The sequence below is a fragment of the Ostrinia furnacalis genome, unplaced genomic scaffold (genome assembly GCF_004193835.3).
Source record: "Ostrinia furnacalis isolate ACB-3 unplaced genomic scaffold, ASM419383v2 OfSCF1172, whole genome shotgun sequence".
Lineage (NCBI taxonomy): Eukaryota > Metazoa > Arthropoda > Insecta > Lepidoptera > Crambidae > Ostrinia > Ostrinia furnacalis.
Genome location: NW_021131411.1, coordinates 731,544 through 746,446, shown reverse-complemented (window position 1 = coordinate 746,446; position 14,903 = coordinate 731,544). Strand labels below are relative to the sequence as shown.

The 14,903-nt window shown below is 40.4% G+C and overlaps 2 long non-coding RNA genes across 3 annotated transcripts; one reads left to right on the top strand and one right to left on the bottom strand.

The window, feature by feature from the left end:
- Positions 1-321: 321 nt before the first annotated feature.
- Positions 322-6,545, bottom strand: LOC114351720 (uncharacterized). 2 transcript variants are annotated; one of them, XR_003655803.1, is made up of 6 exons: positions 6,483-6,545; positions 6,266-6,402; positions 5,588-5,700; positions 4,323-4,405; positions 803-950; positions 322-567 (listed from the first exon to the last, which is right to left on the bottom strand). It is a non-coding gene; the product is annotated as an uncharacterized LOC114351720 (long non-coding RNA). The 2 variants fall into 2 exon arrangements; XR_003655802.1 differs by lacking the exons at positions 4,323-4,405; positions 5,588-5,700; positions 6,266-6,402; positions 6,483-6,545 and adding an exon at positions 2,045-2,323.
- A 5,642-nt stretch (positions 6,546-12,187) lies between these two features.
- On the top strand, positions 12,188-14,688 carry LOC114351757 (uncharacterized). Its single transcript, XR_003655806.1, has 2 exons — positions 12,188-12,428; positions 14,382-14,688. It is a non-coding gene; the product is annotated as an uncharacterized LOC114351757 (long non-coding RNA).
- Positions 14,689-14,903: the final 215 nt, after the last annotated feature.

Here is a 14,903-nt window from a genome sequence, read left to right as displayed (position 1 = left end):
ATTGATCGACACAAGTTCTTGAATATCTTTAAATTCATTGTTACATTTACGGTGTCGTCCTGTTGAACTTGACTACTTTCGCGGTCATCTATGTTCATTTGGTTACTTTCGTTCTGTACCAACTTTCGTGGTTTTTTACGCAGTTGTTCCTTAGACCTATCACTACGTGGGATTTTTTTGCAAACGTATTTTGAACTTTTATGTAGTTGGTCACCGGGTGGCAAAGAAAACCTACAGTTTTTTTTTCACTAGTAGTAATTCTTTGGGTAATTGATTAACTGCATTTTCGGGTGTGGCAGGTGGTTCTTGATTGATTATATTCGGCGTAACTGGCTGCGCTTTGTTATTCAGATTAGTTTTCTTTGGCATAGCCACTACAGCCTGTACCTTGCCGTCGGGCGACACAACCAGTCTCCTAGGCGCAGGTTGCTTCCTGCTCGTGCGGCAACCAACAGCAGCTTTTATATTATCCTTGTTGGATGGGTTGAGTACGTTCTTCGGCACGGGCTCAGGTTTCTTAGCCCCTTGGCGCTTCGGTGTATTAAGCTTGCGCCTTTTCCTCTCGTCCTGGTTAGCAAAAAAAGAAACTTTTATGAATTTACGTTAAAAGCGGCTATTCACATGCATGTAAAACGGAACAGTTCCTAGCTTTCAGTAACTTTGATTATGGTATGACTATTAAAGGGTTAAAATGTTGATTATGATACTGTACTGTAAAAAATGTTGGTGCCTAATTGTAGAATATTATGAGACATATTTTTTGCAATAAAAATAATTTCATTTCAAAATAGCTTACCCAAACCTCATAATCGGAGTCTGATACATCGTCCACGTCGCTGGGCTCCCAATCCGACGAGCTTGGTTCGAAGTCGAACCCCTCCGTGATATTCTCCGCAATGTCCTCTAAAGGATCGTCCCTTTCTTTCGGCTCCTCTACAGGAATGCGGCATCTGTACATGGAAATATCAAATTTGTAACAAGCAGGGATGTATGAGAGGGGCGTCAAACGGAAAGAAAACGCTTTGTAAAAAAAATTTTCGAAAAACAATTAATTTGATTTGAAACGCCCCGTTGGTTTATCAAACAAACACATCTTACGAAGCAACAGACTCGAACATCAAGCTCGAACATGAGCGCGTCGACCTCTTTAGGTACCTTTCTCAAACCTTAAAAGGGGGGCGCGGGCACAATAATATTTTTACCCCGGTTGGAAAACATCGTAAATCCGTAGCCGATTGCTATGAACTCAAGAAAAATATGAACTGCCTTGTCGCTAGTTGATTATTTATAATGACAGAAAAGATTTAACGGAACTGAAACTTAAAAACCCATTGTCGTATCTAGGGTAATTTTCCAGAGGCGGGTGTGCGCCCATCTACGCGCGTGAAAAACCTTGAGTCAAAAAACGCATACGACCAATCGTATGGAAATATAGTAAAATGGCATTATGTGAATCTATGTGTACCAATATCAAATTCTCAAAAAAAAACTCCCTCAGTTGTTGCATTTGAGCTGTAGAATGTGTATGACACATTCTACAGCTCAAATGCAAATTTTCACTAGTCTAAGGCAAATTTTTGCAATCTTGATTGTTCGTTTAATAAAATAAACCGATTAATTTAAACCGATGCAACCGTTGTCTAATAAATTTCATTAAAAATAGGATTAATTCTATAACGCGCCTTTATTATTAATTATTCTTACATGAACTCAAAGAAAAGACCACATGATTAGATTTTCATGGATAATTTTACAAAATGAGAATGTATTGTCAAGTATTAGGTCATATCTACATAGTATTAAGACATTTTGAATTTGATAACGTTGATTTAGCTGGTTTTTTTTTCAAACCGGATGCACACCGCCCCGTGCATATAAAAGCATAGCGTTGCTGTCAGTTCAAAAGGACGTATGCCAATGTGACGTATGTTTAAAAAATATATAGTTTTTTATGTCTCCTAAAAACCTACTCGTATAACATACATCCTTTGGAACTGACAGCGATGATAACCATTTATTTATTTATTTAAAAAAGTCTACTTACTTGAACGGGCGACCAGGATAGCACGAACCAGCCCATCGCCATCCTTGATGATGACGGACGATCCGCAGTTGACTCCTACGATACTACGCGCTTGTTCGCGAGAATGGACTAAGGCCCGAGTACTATCTTTCTTCTCTACTAACATCCACGTGTTAGATTTAACGTTGACTTTAGACATGGCAGAAATGGTTAACGCGTCCCGAACAGTCTGTGGCTGGGGAAGCACTGACTGTCCTGGTGCCTGCCTGTGGTAGAGCAACCCTCGTGGCAGGAACAATAAGCTTGGGTCTCTCAGGTAAAATTTTTATTACACCATAAATGCAACTATTGCAGCCCCCGCCCCGCCCGGCCGAACAATAACCATTTCGCCATCGGTCCCAGGGTGTAGGTACAAAAAACTAGAGATGAAACGGATAGTTGTTTGGCCGGATACCGGATACCGGATATCCGGCGAGCTGCTAGGCCGGATAGCCGGATATCCGGCGGCCGGATAGTTGTCCCATTGTCATGTTGCATGTCGTAACGAGTTTAGCGCTGCACATGTGCTTCGAACGACGCGATCAGTAGGTCTAGTAGACTAGACAAGTCACACTTTTCTAAAATCGAATTTGTTCGAATAGAATGTCAGATTTTGCAATTCGGGCGATTTCGGTTGCCATATGCATCGTGAGTATGTGACTGAATAGCGAAAATTCAATTAGTTTACTTGCTGCGTAATCTGAATGAACTGCATTATACAGGGTGACTTTGAAATCGTTGGCATTCTTTTTACAATAAGACTACTCATTTTTTTTTATTTATTTACAACGACAACAACACTACACTGTCATCACAGGACATCCCACTCCCATCATGATTCCCCAAATATGAGTCATATCAAATGAATTAAAATTTCAATATTTGAAATATTGTACAGACGACAGCACATAAATCTTCATATTGTGGCATCTTATTTACGGTTTAAGAACTTTATTTCTCATAAGAATTAACAATAATTCACTTCCTGAGAAACATTTCAATTTAAATTATTTAGACATAATGAGTGTACAACTAATTACAAACAAAATCAAACTATCAACATTCGAACAAAAATAAAAATAATGTGACGGTACACAACAAAAAACTTCGAGCCAAAGCATAACGAGTCACGACACGCATATTTCAATGTATTAAGTGTTATTTTGCAACAAAATGTATAGGATGATGTGCTGTTGATGTACAATAGTTTCAAACTCTTTTTAAGAGCACCATGTATCATGAGTAGTCTTTTATTAAAAGGATGCCAACGATTTCAAAGTCACCCTGTATGTCATCAGACCATCAGTGAAAAAAAAATCGCCTATTTTATTTGGCAATATTTCGACATTAAAATATATTTACTATTTATGTATTCGTCATTAGAGTGAATAGCCCAGAAAAGAAATCAGTTTTTTGAAAGGCCTTAATATGGCTTTTTTGTAACTTTTTGGACTTTAGATAAAAACCGTCATTATAAGCCATTTNTCAGCCAAATGACGTCCACTGCTGGACAAAGGCCTCCCCCAAGGTTTTCCACAATGAACGGTCCTGCGCTGCCCGCATCCAGGCTCTTCCCGCGACCTTTACCAGATCGTCGGTCCACCTAGTAGGAGGCCTGCCCACGCTACGTCTTCCAGCCCGTGGTCGCCACTCGAGAACTTTCCTGCCCCAACGGCCATCGTCTCTACGAGCTATGTGCCCCGCCCACTGCCACTTGATTTTAGCAATTCTGCGAGCTATGTCGGTTACTTTGGTTCTCCTACGGATCTCCTCATTTCTGATTCGATCACGCAGGGAAACTCCGAGCATAGCCCGCTCCATCGCCCACATCCACACGTACTTACCTAATTAAATACGTGGCAAGACTTCACTAAACAGCAAAATAAACTAGATCTATCCGAAAATTCAATGTTTTCAGCTTCCATACTAAATGTATGCCAGCCACACAATATTAGAGTGTAAGTAAGTAGGTAACATAAATGCGGTTCGAAACTCGCCCGGGCAGCTAGTGGTTTAATAACATAGGAAATAAATCCTACTTATAATATTAATAATGCGAAAGATTGGATGTCTGGATGTTTGTTACTCTTTCACGGAAAAACTACTGAACGGATTTTGTTGAAACTTTACATTATTATTGTTTGTAACCCAGATTAACATTATAGGCTATAATTTATGCCGATACAGGACACTAAATTTCACGCGGGTGAAGCCGCAGGCAAAAGCTAGATAGATATATTGAAATAAATCAATAACTTACCCAAATTAGAAACAGAAAAATCTGTTCCTCTGGTTTTCCCTCATTAATTTGCCCTCGTCAGTACAAGTTCGTGACGGCCAGTTCTGTAAAAAATATAATCATATTAATTAATAAAAATTGTTTTAATTTCAAGCATGGGAAATGTTTTAAGTTATTTATCTATCTATATTTATAAACTCTAAATACCACTCACTGGTTAATCACGAAACCTCAGAAACTATAACAACTACAAACTTGTGGCAGGTAGGTGCTTTATAGGGTGTAGACATCCGCTAAGAACGGTTTTTATGAAACTCTACCCCTAAAGGGGTGTGGGGGCTAAATCGTATGCCACTAATCCACACAAAATAGCTGGTTGAATAAGATGTTGTATAGCATTATTTGGAGAGAAAAAATTGCTGAAAATGGGCAAGTGAGGAATATAGTGGCCACTTCGCGTCCTGAACACTACCGAATCAAAAAATACATAACAACAACCTTTTCTTAACATTCCAACAGTAGCGGCGTAAGGGGGGGGCGGTGGGGGCGGTCCGCCCCGGGTGCCAAGCATCAGGGGGTGACAAATGTCGCGCAGATTGGTACTCACTGGTGCATCTGCATGACAAAGATCATGATACGGGGGGGGTTACGATTTGTATCATTATTAATCGTCAAACGAACTTACCTGTACGTGAAGTTCGACTGTAATTATGCGAAGTTGTTGTCTCGTCCGAAGATGATGCCAGAGGATGTAAGCCGGGACTACACTAGTTATCTTTCATCATCGAGGACGAGACAACAACGAGCATAATAGCTGATTCGTACATCTTTCATCTTCTGGGGTGCCATAGTCCCGAGCATGGGGGGGGGGGGGAAATCCCCCCGGGGGCCAAGCCATGCTACGCCGCCACTGCATTCCAATAGCCTGCTGGACCTTAGAGAATGCGATCACAGCCAGAAATCACCATATTTTTGCGTAATTTACACTATATTTCAGTTTTTATGCAGCACGAAACACACGGTTTGAGTTCTCAACGAAAGAGAAAAAGTGTAGTATGGTAGGGACTGCACGTCATTGACCGCGCGTTGGCGCGCAATTCAAATTTCGAACTGCGGCGTTATTTAAGCGTTCCAAATCTAATGATCGATTTGATTCAAATTGTGGGAAAGACAAAGTGGCACAAACATGGGTTAAAACGGGGGTTGGAAGTTTGTAAGTTTCACGCGGGCAAAAGCTAGTATTTGATATTATAATGTGAAATTTTATTACTAAAGCGTCTACAAACCTCACTATATAACTTATAGGCCTGTTGCTCCGCCACTGTCTGTATAATATCGGAGACCATCTTAGCGGCAGATGAGGGAAGGCCGGGAATGCTTCGGGAAATCCGGGAACAATCTGAAAATATTCATTAAACAGTCATAGTACCTACAAAACTGTCGCAATCCCTTTAAAAATCACACGAATGTGGTTTTAAATTTTTACGCGATTGCGAATTTTTACCAACTCGATTTGAAATCTTACCTACATTATGCACGTTTAATTAATTGATCTTTACAGTCATCATTGTAAGTTTATTTTGTCCTTCAAGAATAAAATCCACCACCTAATTGTTGTAATCTACTTGGATGGAATACAGTAGTCACTATTAAGTTATTCATATAATAAGAGGGACTCGATCACCTTACTTCTATCTAAATATACAAAACTCAAAGGTGATTGACAGACCGACTGACTGACAGTGATCTATCAACGCACAGCTGTGGCACAGCCCAAACCACTTGACGGATTGGGCTGAAATTTGGCATGCGTAGATGTTATGACGTAGGCATCCGCTAAAAAAGGATTTTACGAAACTCCACCCCTAAGGGGGTAAAACGGGATCCACGCGTACGAAGTCGCGGGCGGCCGCTAATTTAATATTTTTGAAAATGGTGCTGTAAGTAAATAAGTAATTACATACCTATTAGTACCTGGATTTCTTAACACGTCATCGATGATATTGTCCTCTCAATTTTTGATTCTCAAACTGGGCCTGAGATACCTACCCATAGAATTTAAAAAGCTGTCAGTCGGTAGGTACCTGAGCCCATCAATTATCTGAAAAAAAATATATATATATATGGAATTTCCTTATAGCAAAGATAGAATATAGGCATAATCGGTTTGATTATTCTTACCTAGAATACAGGTGTAACTCAGCAGCAGCAGCACTCAAATTCAAATTCAATAACTTATTTGCTAGAATGAATAATTACATTATCTGTTTTGTAAAACAAATTATTCCCATGTATTCAGCCTGCAAGCTGACGTACAAATATTTTATCAGTCAAATCAAAAGAAAGGAAAGGACATTGTCAGAAACCGCCTAAAAAACCGCCCAAAAACATTAACCCATCATAATTATTTTCTATTTTTTTTAATACATTAAGCACCCTTTCATTCTAATGGACACTTAAGCATTGAAAAATTAAATAAATAAGTCTTTTAACGTTTATTCTATAATACTATTACAACTTCCGGACGTTTTGGTGCGTGGCATGGTCTAAAACCTATCAAGTTCCATAATTTTTGCCGATAAAATCTGTACGAGGCATTACCGTACTTTATTGCTGGGAGTCCATGTATAGTGATGTTCCTGCGGCCATCATAGACAATAAAATATCGATTTTGAAAATAAAATGGAAGCGAGCTTCACCCGGAATCCTCAACCACGGAGGAACTGGCTATCTTACCTCTAACTGCCGGAACACAACAATGCTGTTAACATTGTTGTTATGGCGACAGACTTAGGTAAGATGGTGGTAGCTAGCCAGGCGGACTTAGAACAAGCCCTACCACCAACCAAACCGAACAGAAAAATCTGCCCCCACTGGGAATCGAACCCGGGACCTCTGCGTCTGAAGCAGGTGGTCTTACCACTAGACCACAGAGGCGGTTAAAAATGTGGTAATTTCATCTTGGTGGTTGATTAACAGCACTGTTGTGGTCATAATAATGTTGAATTTGGGCATTTTCAGTTACAGAAATAGTTGTTTTCTTGCATTTTTCATCTTTGCAACATGGAGGTAGTTTCAAGCCGGGTGCGGCCCGTGCAAAAGTTGTTTTTAATTTTGGTGATCTTTGAAAGATAAGGTTCGTTTATTTTATTTATTTAAGCTTTTATGCCATATAAATTGGTACATAAGGCGAACTTAATGCCATAAAGGCATTCTCTGCCAATTTACCTTCGGTCTAAGCAGAAAAAATTCGTTTGGCGGTGCTAGAAAGCCAAGGAAGACCGAAACAAAAGGATCTATAGAAATTTCAAAATAAAATTTCAAATGTTTATAAATACTTAAATATGTAGGTACATGTGTCTTGTTGACTTGTGTCTACATATTGCAGTTATTATCATTATTCTGTGGTTAGAAGTACTAATATTGTAAATGCCTGGCTGGGCCATGTTTCTAGTTCAGATATCCGCATTTTCATTAGAAATGTCTTGGGAAAGTCAATTTTTGTCGTATGGTGCTTTCCTTCTATTTATTTATAGTACTTCCAGGAATACTCTGGATGGAATTTCTTTTCGCAGTTGTTTCTATTTTATAATATTTTGTGTAAACTGCAAAACTTATCTTACTCATAAATTTAAACAAAGTTTGGTTCTTGGCTTGTTATGGAGTGATCTGTTGGCAGGCCCGCCGCTAGCTGTTTCGTCGCCCGCGTGCAAAACCGATTATGCCGCCCTACGACTACCTACTTACTGAGTTTTGTCAAAAAAAAGGCTAATTTAATTGATGTTTTCTCATTTTTCATGCTATGACATATTTTCTTAAACTTAATAGTCCAATTAATAGGTATTTTTTTCCTGCAAAAGGTGGAAAGTAAAATATTTTAATTTGTATTAAGTATATTTTTATGTATGGGCTAGTTATGAAAAAAGTATGTTTTCGAACTCGAGAGGTCAGAGCGTTGGTCATCTTGAGTTAAAGGGCCGAACATTAATTATTTTTTACATTTAACGCTTCAATAGTTGACTATATGAGAAAAATGTCTTTGAGAAGTATAAAGACGATAAAATTTCAATTGTTTAAGTATTTTTATTTATTCTGTACGTCGCGTAGATAAAAAATTATACAAGGGAGAAAATTTTCATTTGCACAAAAATCATTGTAGCCTCCCCATCCCTCTTGGGTAGAGGGACGGTGCACACGAGTGTGCGATAGCAGGGAGGGTTAGTGGTGGACGTTTCGTGTGCTACTCCCGCTCTAACCGCACTGGAGCAATGAAGGGTGCGGGAGCGACCCGCTCAATTTCCTCTCCCTTACCCAGATGGGCGCTTACCCGCTTTGATCGGGAGATGGCCAAGGAGGCTGCATTCGTATGCGATAGTCACGGACGGTGATATGGCGGCCATCCAATTAAGAAAATCGTTAATTGAGGTGTGTGATGTTAACATGCCTCGATCACGCTACCGCACACCTTGTCGTGCTATCTACTGGTGGTCGGCTGAACTAGCTGAGCTGCGTTCACTCGTAGCTGGCGTAGACGTTCACGAGACCCGTCATATGGCTTGCCTTTATGAAATCGGAGCCGCCAAAGACCGAGCGAGGGCAGAAATGCTCGCAAGTTTGGACGACGATACTAACTGTGGGAGATTTTATGCTAGAAACCAACTACAGCCTATTGGTCCTCCACTGACTAAAGAGCAGGCTCTGCTAGACAAGGTTTAGCGAGCGCTCTTCCCGAACCAGTTTGCCTTTTTCGCTCTACCATCCGTGATAGATTCCCGCAGTGTCAACTCAGCTGTGGAGGGGGCCCCTCTTTGCCTGCCTAGGCCGGATAACTATGCCTGCTGCGCAAGGAAGGCCGTCCAGCTAACTCAACATCGGATATGACTGGGTACAAAGCGGCGGCCTCCTCCCGGGCGTAGATGTTATCAGCTATGCAGGTGACACTCGTCACAGCCTGAGGGAGGGATTGTATGGACGCGGCCAATTTGGCGGCCACTGCCAGCACTTAAATTGCCAAGCGCATCTGGAGACTGGAGTGTTTTTCCTAACGCCCATATTATTTTACCGTGGATGGAGTCAGGATAGAAGTTAAGGTTCAGAGCAATTGTCTGGGCCTGATAGTGGATAGCCGGTGTCAGTTTGACCCTCATTTTGCCATACTGTCATAGCGGCCGCGGATGCTTTATCGTAGGGGGTTCGAGAGCCAAATGGCGGCTCCTTTACGCCAGCATTTTGAAAAGCATTGCGCTTTACGGGGCTCCCATATGGGGGTTGACATCCTCGACAGAAGTCGAGAAGCCCGCTCGAGAAGAGAGGTGGTCCGCCGCGTGGCTCGGAGGACGAGGCGCACGATACCCTCGCAGTGTGTGCGGCGTGGGCTCGCGGCTCGAGGCGCTGGGCCGGGACCTCGTGCTGGCTAGCATAGTCAAAGCAATGCTGGACAGTAATGAGGCCTGGGCGGCCATAGCCTCCTTCTGCGAAAACGTCATGTTGCAAAATGAGTCCTCGGATCGAAAGCACGAGGACGAACCAAACGCGCCCTCACTCCGTCGGCGGCGGAGGGGTCAGAGAGGGGACAATATGATCGCTTCCTGATTCCCCTCCACGATGATGGTCAGCGGCTGATAGTGTGGGGCATTGCACACACCATCTCCTCCGTCAGACGGGAACAGCTGTGTGATCCCAACTGTTCTGAGCGCCCTGAGCTTCTCTTCTCGGAAGCTCTGAGCGCCCGATTTGCCGCCCCCCTGGGCGTGCCGCCCGCGTGCGGTGCACGACTTGCACGCCCGCTTGCGGCGGCCCTGTCTGTTGGAACTAAATTACTTCAGAACTTGGCTGTCGTTGACTTGTGTCTTTTAATAAAACACAAAAAATAAACCACAAAACAACCAAAAGGATATGATGTGGTAATTTCATCTTGTTGATTGCCTGTCTGCTTTGTTTTACCTAGTCGTATAATGTTGAATTGATTTTTCGTACCTACATAAATTGTTATTTTCTTGCATTTTTCGACTTTGCAACTTGAAGCCGGCGCGCGGCGGGTGTGGCCCGTGCAAAAGCTATTTTGAATGAAATGTAAACATTTACCTAATGTAGTCTACATTTTTGTAGGTAGTAAGTATGTAGTTGATAATATTATAAATGCCTGGCTTGGCCATGTTTCCAGTTTTAGGAATTAGAAAATTTTCATTTATTAATACAAACTAGCTAACACAAAAAAAAAACAAAGGATATCTATAATTTTTGTGAAGTTCATTCTAATAATAATTTATTTTGGGATAATAAACTAAACAAATGAAAGAAACAAGACAGTGTTTAAAATAGCGTAAACAGAAGACTATTTAAAAGTATAGTGCAGGGAAAGTCTATATTTTGTATTGGATCAAAATAAAGGTTTTGACAATAGTGCTTTGCTTTTTATAATAAAATCCTAGTGTTGTCGTGTAGACCGCTTCATCTTAGTGGTTATTTTACTTTGAGGCTTTATTGTATTCACATAAAGTTTAATATTGTGGCATTACAGAAATCATTGTTTTCTTACTTTTCCCAACTTTACAACCTCTTGACTGTAGATTCCAGCAGGGCGCACCTTCTTAAAGCAATTTTAAAATAAAATTTCAATTGTCTGTAAATATTATTATTTACTTAGTGTAGTTTACATTTATTGTAGTTGTAAAGTAATATTAAATGCCTGGCTTAGCCAAGTTTCGAAAATTTCAAATTTTGAAAACTGCCGACAGTGAAAAACTTCAGATGTTGCGCTGAGACGGCCACGCCACGGGCCATTTATAATCTGCAAAAAGAAAACAATTATTTAGATTATTTTGGTTAGTTCATCATTTTGTCGTTCGTTATTAGTGTCGGGAAGAACCAAGTGAAGTGAAAAGCAAATGGCATCCGATGTGAGAATATAGACACTTGATTTGCTAAAATCGCTAACTACTTACTCTACAATGTTAGAACATTTCAGGTCATCAGTTTATGGTTTTGATAAAATGGGATCTAAATTACCTAATAATTCACCTAACTTAGAAGCCAAAAAATAAGTTTTTTCGGCTTTCCCTCATCAGCACACTTTGTCGTGATGGTAGTTCTGGAAAAATAATCATTAAATGAATGTAATAAAAACTATTCTAATTTCAGACACGGGAATGTTATCCCTAGTTTTGCCTTCCTTCATATATGTATGTACTTTGGTGTTGACTCGTCGCTTTGTCAAGCTCGCCAACTTTCCATTCTAGCCTTATTCTGGATTGAGCCTGAGAATCCGAAGAATATTGAAAGTAGGTATGTATTAAAAAATATTTACCTTCGAACTTCGAAGGCGCGTCGTAATCCGTGGTGGCATTGTAGCTTTTGTAGCTGGTTGCCTGTCAGGCCAACTTCACTGCTGTAATTTTTAGGGTCTTAGTCGGCGCTACTCGGCCTGAGCCCAAGATACCCGAAGAATTCTGTCTCTGGCCTCAGAGGCTCCTGTGACTTCTTGTTACTAGGTGCGCCGCAAAGACCCTGTTTTTGTTGGTTGTAAATTTATACAAAGTTTGGTCTTCTGTTTCTGGTTTTATTAAACCAAAATTTCATAAGTTACTTAACTTGGAAGCCGGAAAATTAGTTTTTCCGGCATTCCCTCATTAATTTTCCCTCGTCAGCACACTTATTCCTGATAGCATAGCATGGTCTTCCGCGGACGCCCTTGCTTATTGCGCATCCCTCGAAGAAGACGCCGACTTAAAATAATGTAACAGTAAATAAAAGTAACAGTGCAAGATCGATATATCTCTAAGGGGTGCGCAGCGCAGGGTTGTGTTGTTGAACAAGGTTAAACAGTACGATATCCGTAGAATATACTATTTATTATTCAGGCTTCATGAAAGTATTTAAAAAAATATTTTCCCTCGAACTTCGAAGGTGCGTCGTAATCTGTGGTGGCATTGTAGCTTTTGTAGCTGGTTGCCTGTCAGGCCAACGTCACTGCTGTAATTTTTAGTGTCTTCGTCGGCCCTACTCGGTCTGAGCCCAAGATACCCGAAGAATTCTGTCTCCGGCCTCAGAGGCTCTTGTGACTTTTTGTTACTAGGTGCGACGCAAAAACATGTTTTTGTTGGTTGTAAATTTATACATAGTTAGGAGGTCTTCTGTTTCTGGTTTTAAAACTCATTAAAACTCATTAAAACTCATTTATTTCTGTAAATAGGCTTAAAAAAAGCACTTTTACACGTCCCAGTATTAACCCTACCACTGCTTCAGGACAATAAATGGGCCAGTGCTGAGAAGAAGCAGCGCAAGAAACTCAGTCACTATTGTCAGCCTCTTTTTCAAAGGTTTACATGCTTTAAAATGTACAAAGTTATAAATATTTATGCGAGCTAGGCAGTGACGTATCCCAAACATTTTTATCTTTTAAATAATCATCGACTTTATAGTAGCCCTTTTTCATTAAGGTACTTTTAATATGTGCTTTGAATTTATGAATGGGTAGTTCTACAACAGTTTGTGGTAATTTATTAAAGAATTTAATACATTTTCCCATAAATGAATTACCAATCTTATGCAATCTGAAATTTGGAACGGCAAGTTTATTTTTGTTTCTTGTATTAAAGTTATGCAAATCGCTCTTTTTCGTGAATTGCTCTATATTTTTATTAAGCCAAAATAATTTCAAATTTATCAGGCTCGCCAACTTTCCTTTGTAGGCTTATTTTGGATTGAGCCTGAGAACCGAAGAATATTGAAAATATTAAAAAATATTTACCCTCGAACTTCGAAGGCGCGTCGTAATCTTACCTCTAACTGCCGGAACACAATAATGCTGTTAACATTGTTGTTATGGCGACAGACTTAGGTAAGATGGTGGTAGCTAGCCAGGCGGACTTAGAACAAGCCCTACCACCAACCAAACCGAACAGAAAAATCTGCCCCCACTGGGAATCGAACCCGGGACCTCTGCGTCTGAAGCAGGTGGTCTTACCACTAGACCACAGAGGCGGTTAAATTAAACCAAAATAATTTCAAAATCAAGTTCGCCAACTTTCCTTTGTAGGCTTATTTTGGATTGAGCCTGAGAATCCGAAGAATATTGAAAGTATTAAAAAAATATTTACCTTCGAACTTCGAAGGCGCGTCGTAATCCGAGGTGGCATTGTAGCTTTTGTAGCTCTAAGGGGTGCGCAGCGCAGGGTTGTGTTGTTGAACATGGTTAAACAGTACGATATCCTAGGAATATATTATTATTCAGGCTTCATGAAAGTATTTAAAAAAATATTTTCCCTCGAACTTCGAAGGCGCGTTGTAATCTGTGGTGGCATTGTAGCTTTTGTAGCTGGTTGCCTGTCAGGCCAACTTCACTGCTGTAATTTTTAGGGTCTTAGTCGGCGCTACTCGGCCTGAGCCCAAGATACCTGAAGAATTCTGTCTCTGGCCTCAGAGGCTCTTGTGACTTCTTGTTACTAGGTGCGCCGCAAAGACCCTGTTTTTGTTGGTTGTAAATGTATACATAGTTTGGTCTTCTGTTTCTGGTTTTATTAAACCAACATTTCACAAGTTACTTAACTTGGAAGCCGGAAAATTCGTTTTTCCGGCATTCCCTCATTAATTCTCCCTCGTCAGCACACTTATTCCTGATAGCAAAGCATGGTCTTACGCGAACGCCCTTGCTTATTGCGCATCCCTCGGAGAAGACGCTGACTAAAAATAATGTAACAGTAAATAAAAGTAACAGTGCAATTTTGATATCTCTCTAAGGGGTGCGCAGCGCAGGGTTGTGTTGTTGAACATGGTTAAACAGTACGATATCCTAGGAATATATTATTATTCAGGCTTCATGAAAGTATTTAAAAAAATATTTTCCCTCGAACTTCGAAGGCGCGTCGTAATCTGTGGTGGCATTGTAGCTTTTGTAGCTGGTTGCCTGTCAGGCCAACGTCACTGCTGTAATTTTTAGTGTCTTCGTCGGCGCTACTCGGCCTGAGCCGAAGATACCCGAAGAATTCTGTCTCCGGCCTCAGAAGCTCTTGTGACTTTTTGTTACTAGGTGCGACGCAAAAACATGTTTTTGTTGGTTGTAAATTTATACATAGTTAGGAGGTCTTCTGTTTCTGGTTTTATTAAACCAAAATAATTTCATAAGTTAAGTATTACTTAACTTGAAAGCCGGATTTTCTAGGGTCTTCGTCGGGGCTACTCTACTTATATAATTACTACCAATATAATTTCATAAGGCACTTAACTTGGAAGCCGGAAAATTAGTTTTTCCGGCATTCCATCATTAATTTTCCCTCGTCAGCACACTTATTCTGATAGCATAGCATGGTCTTCCGCAGACGCCCTTGCTAATTGCGCATCCCTCGGAAAAGACACCGACTAAAAATAATGTAACAGTAAATAAAAGTAACAGTGCAAGTTCGATATCTCTCTAAGAGGTGTGCAGTATTTAAAAAAATATTTTCTCTCGAACTTCGAAGGCGCGTCGTAGTCTTTTGAAGCTAGTTGGCCTGTCAGGCCATCTTCACTGCTATCAGTTTTTAATTAAAAACTCATAAAACTCATTTATTTTTGTAAGTAGGCTTAAAAAAAGCACTTTTACACGTCCCAGTATAACCCTACCAC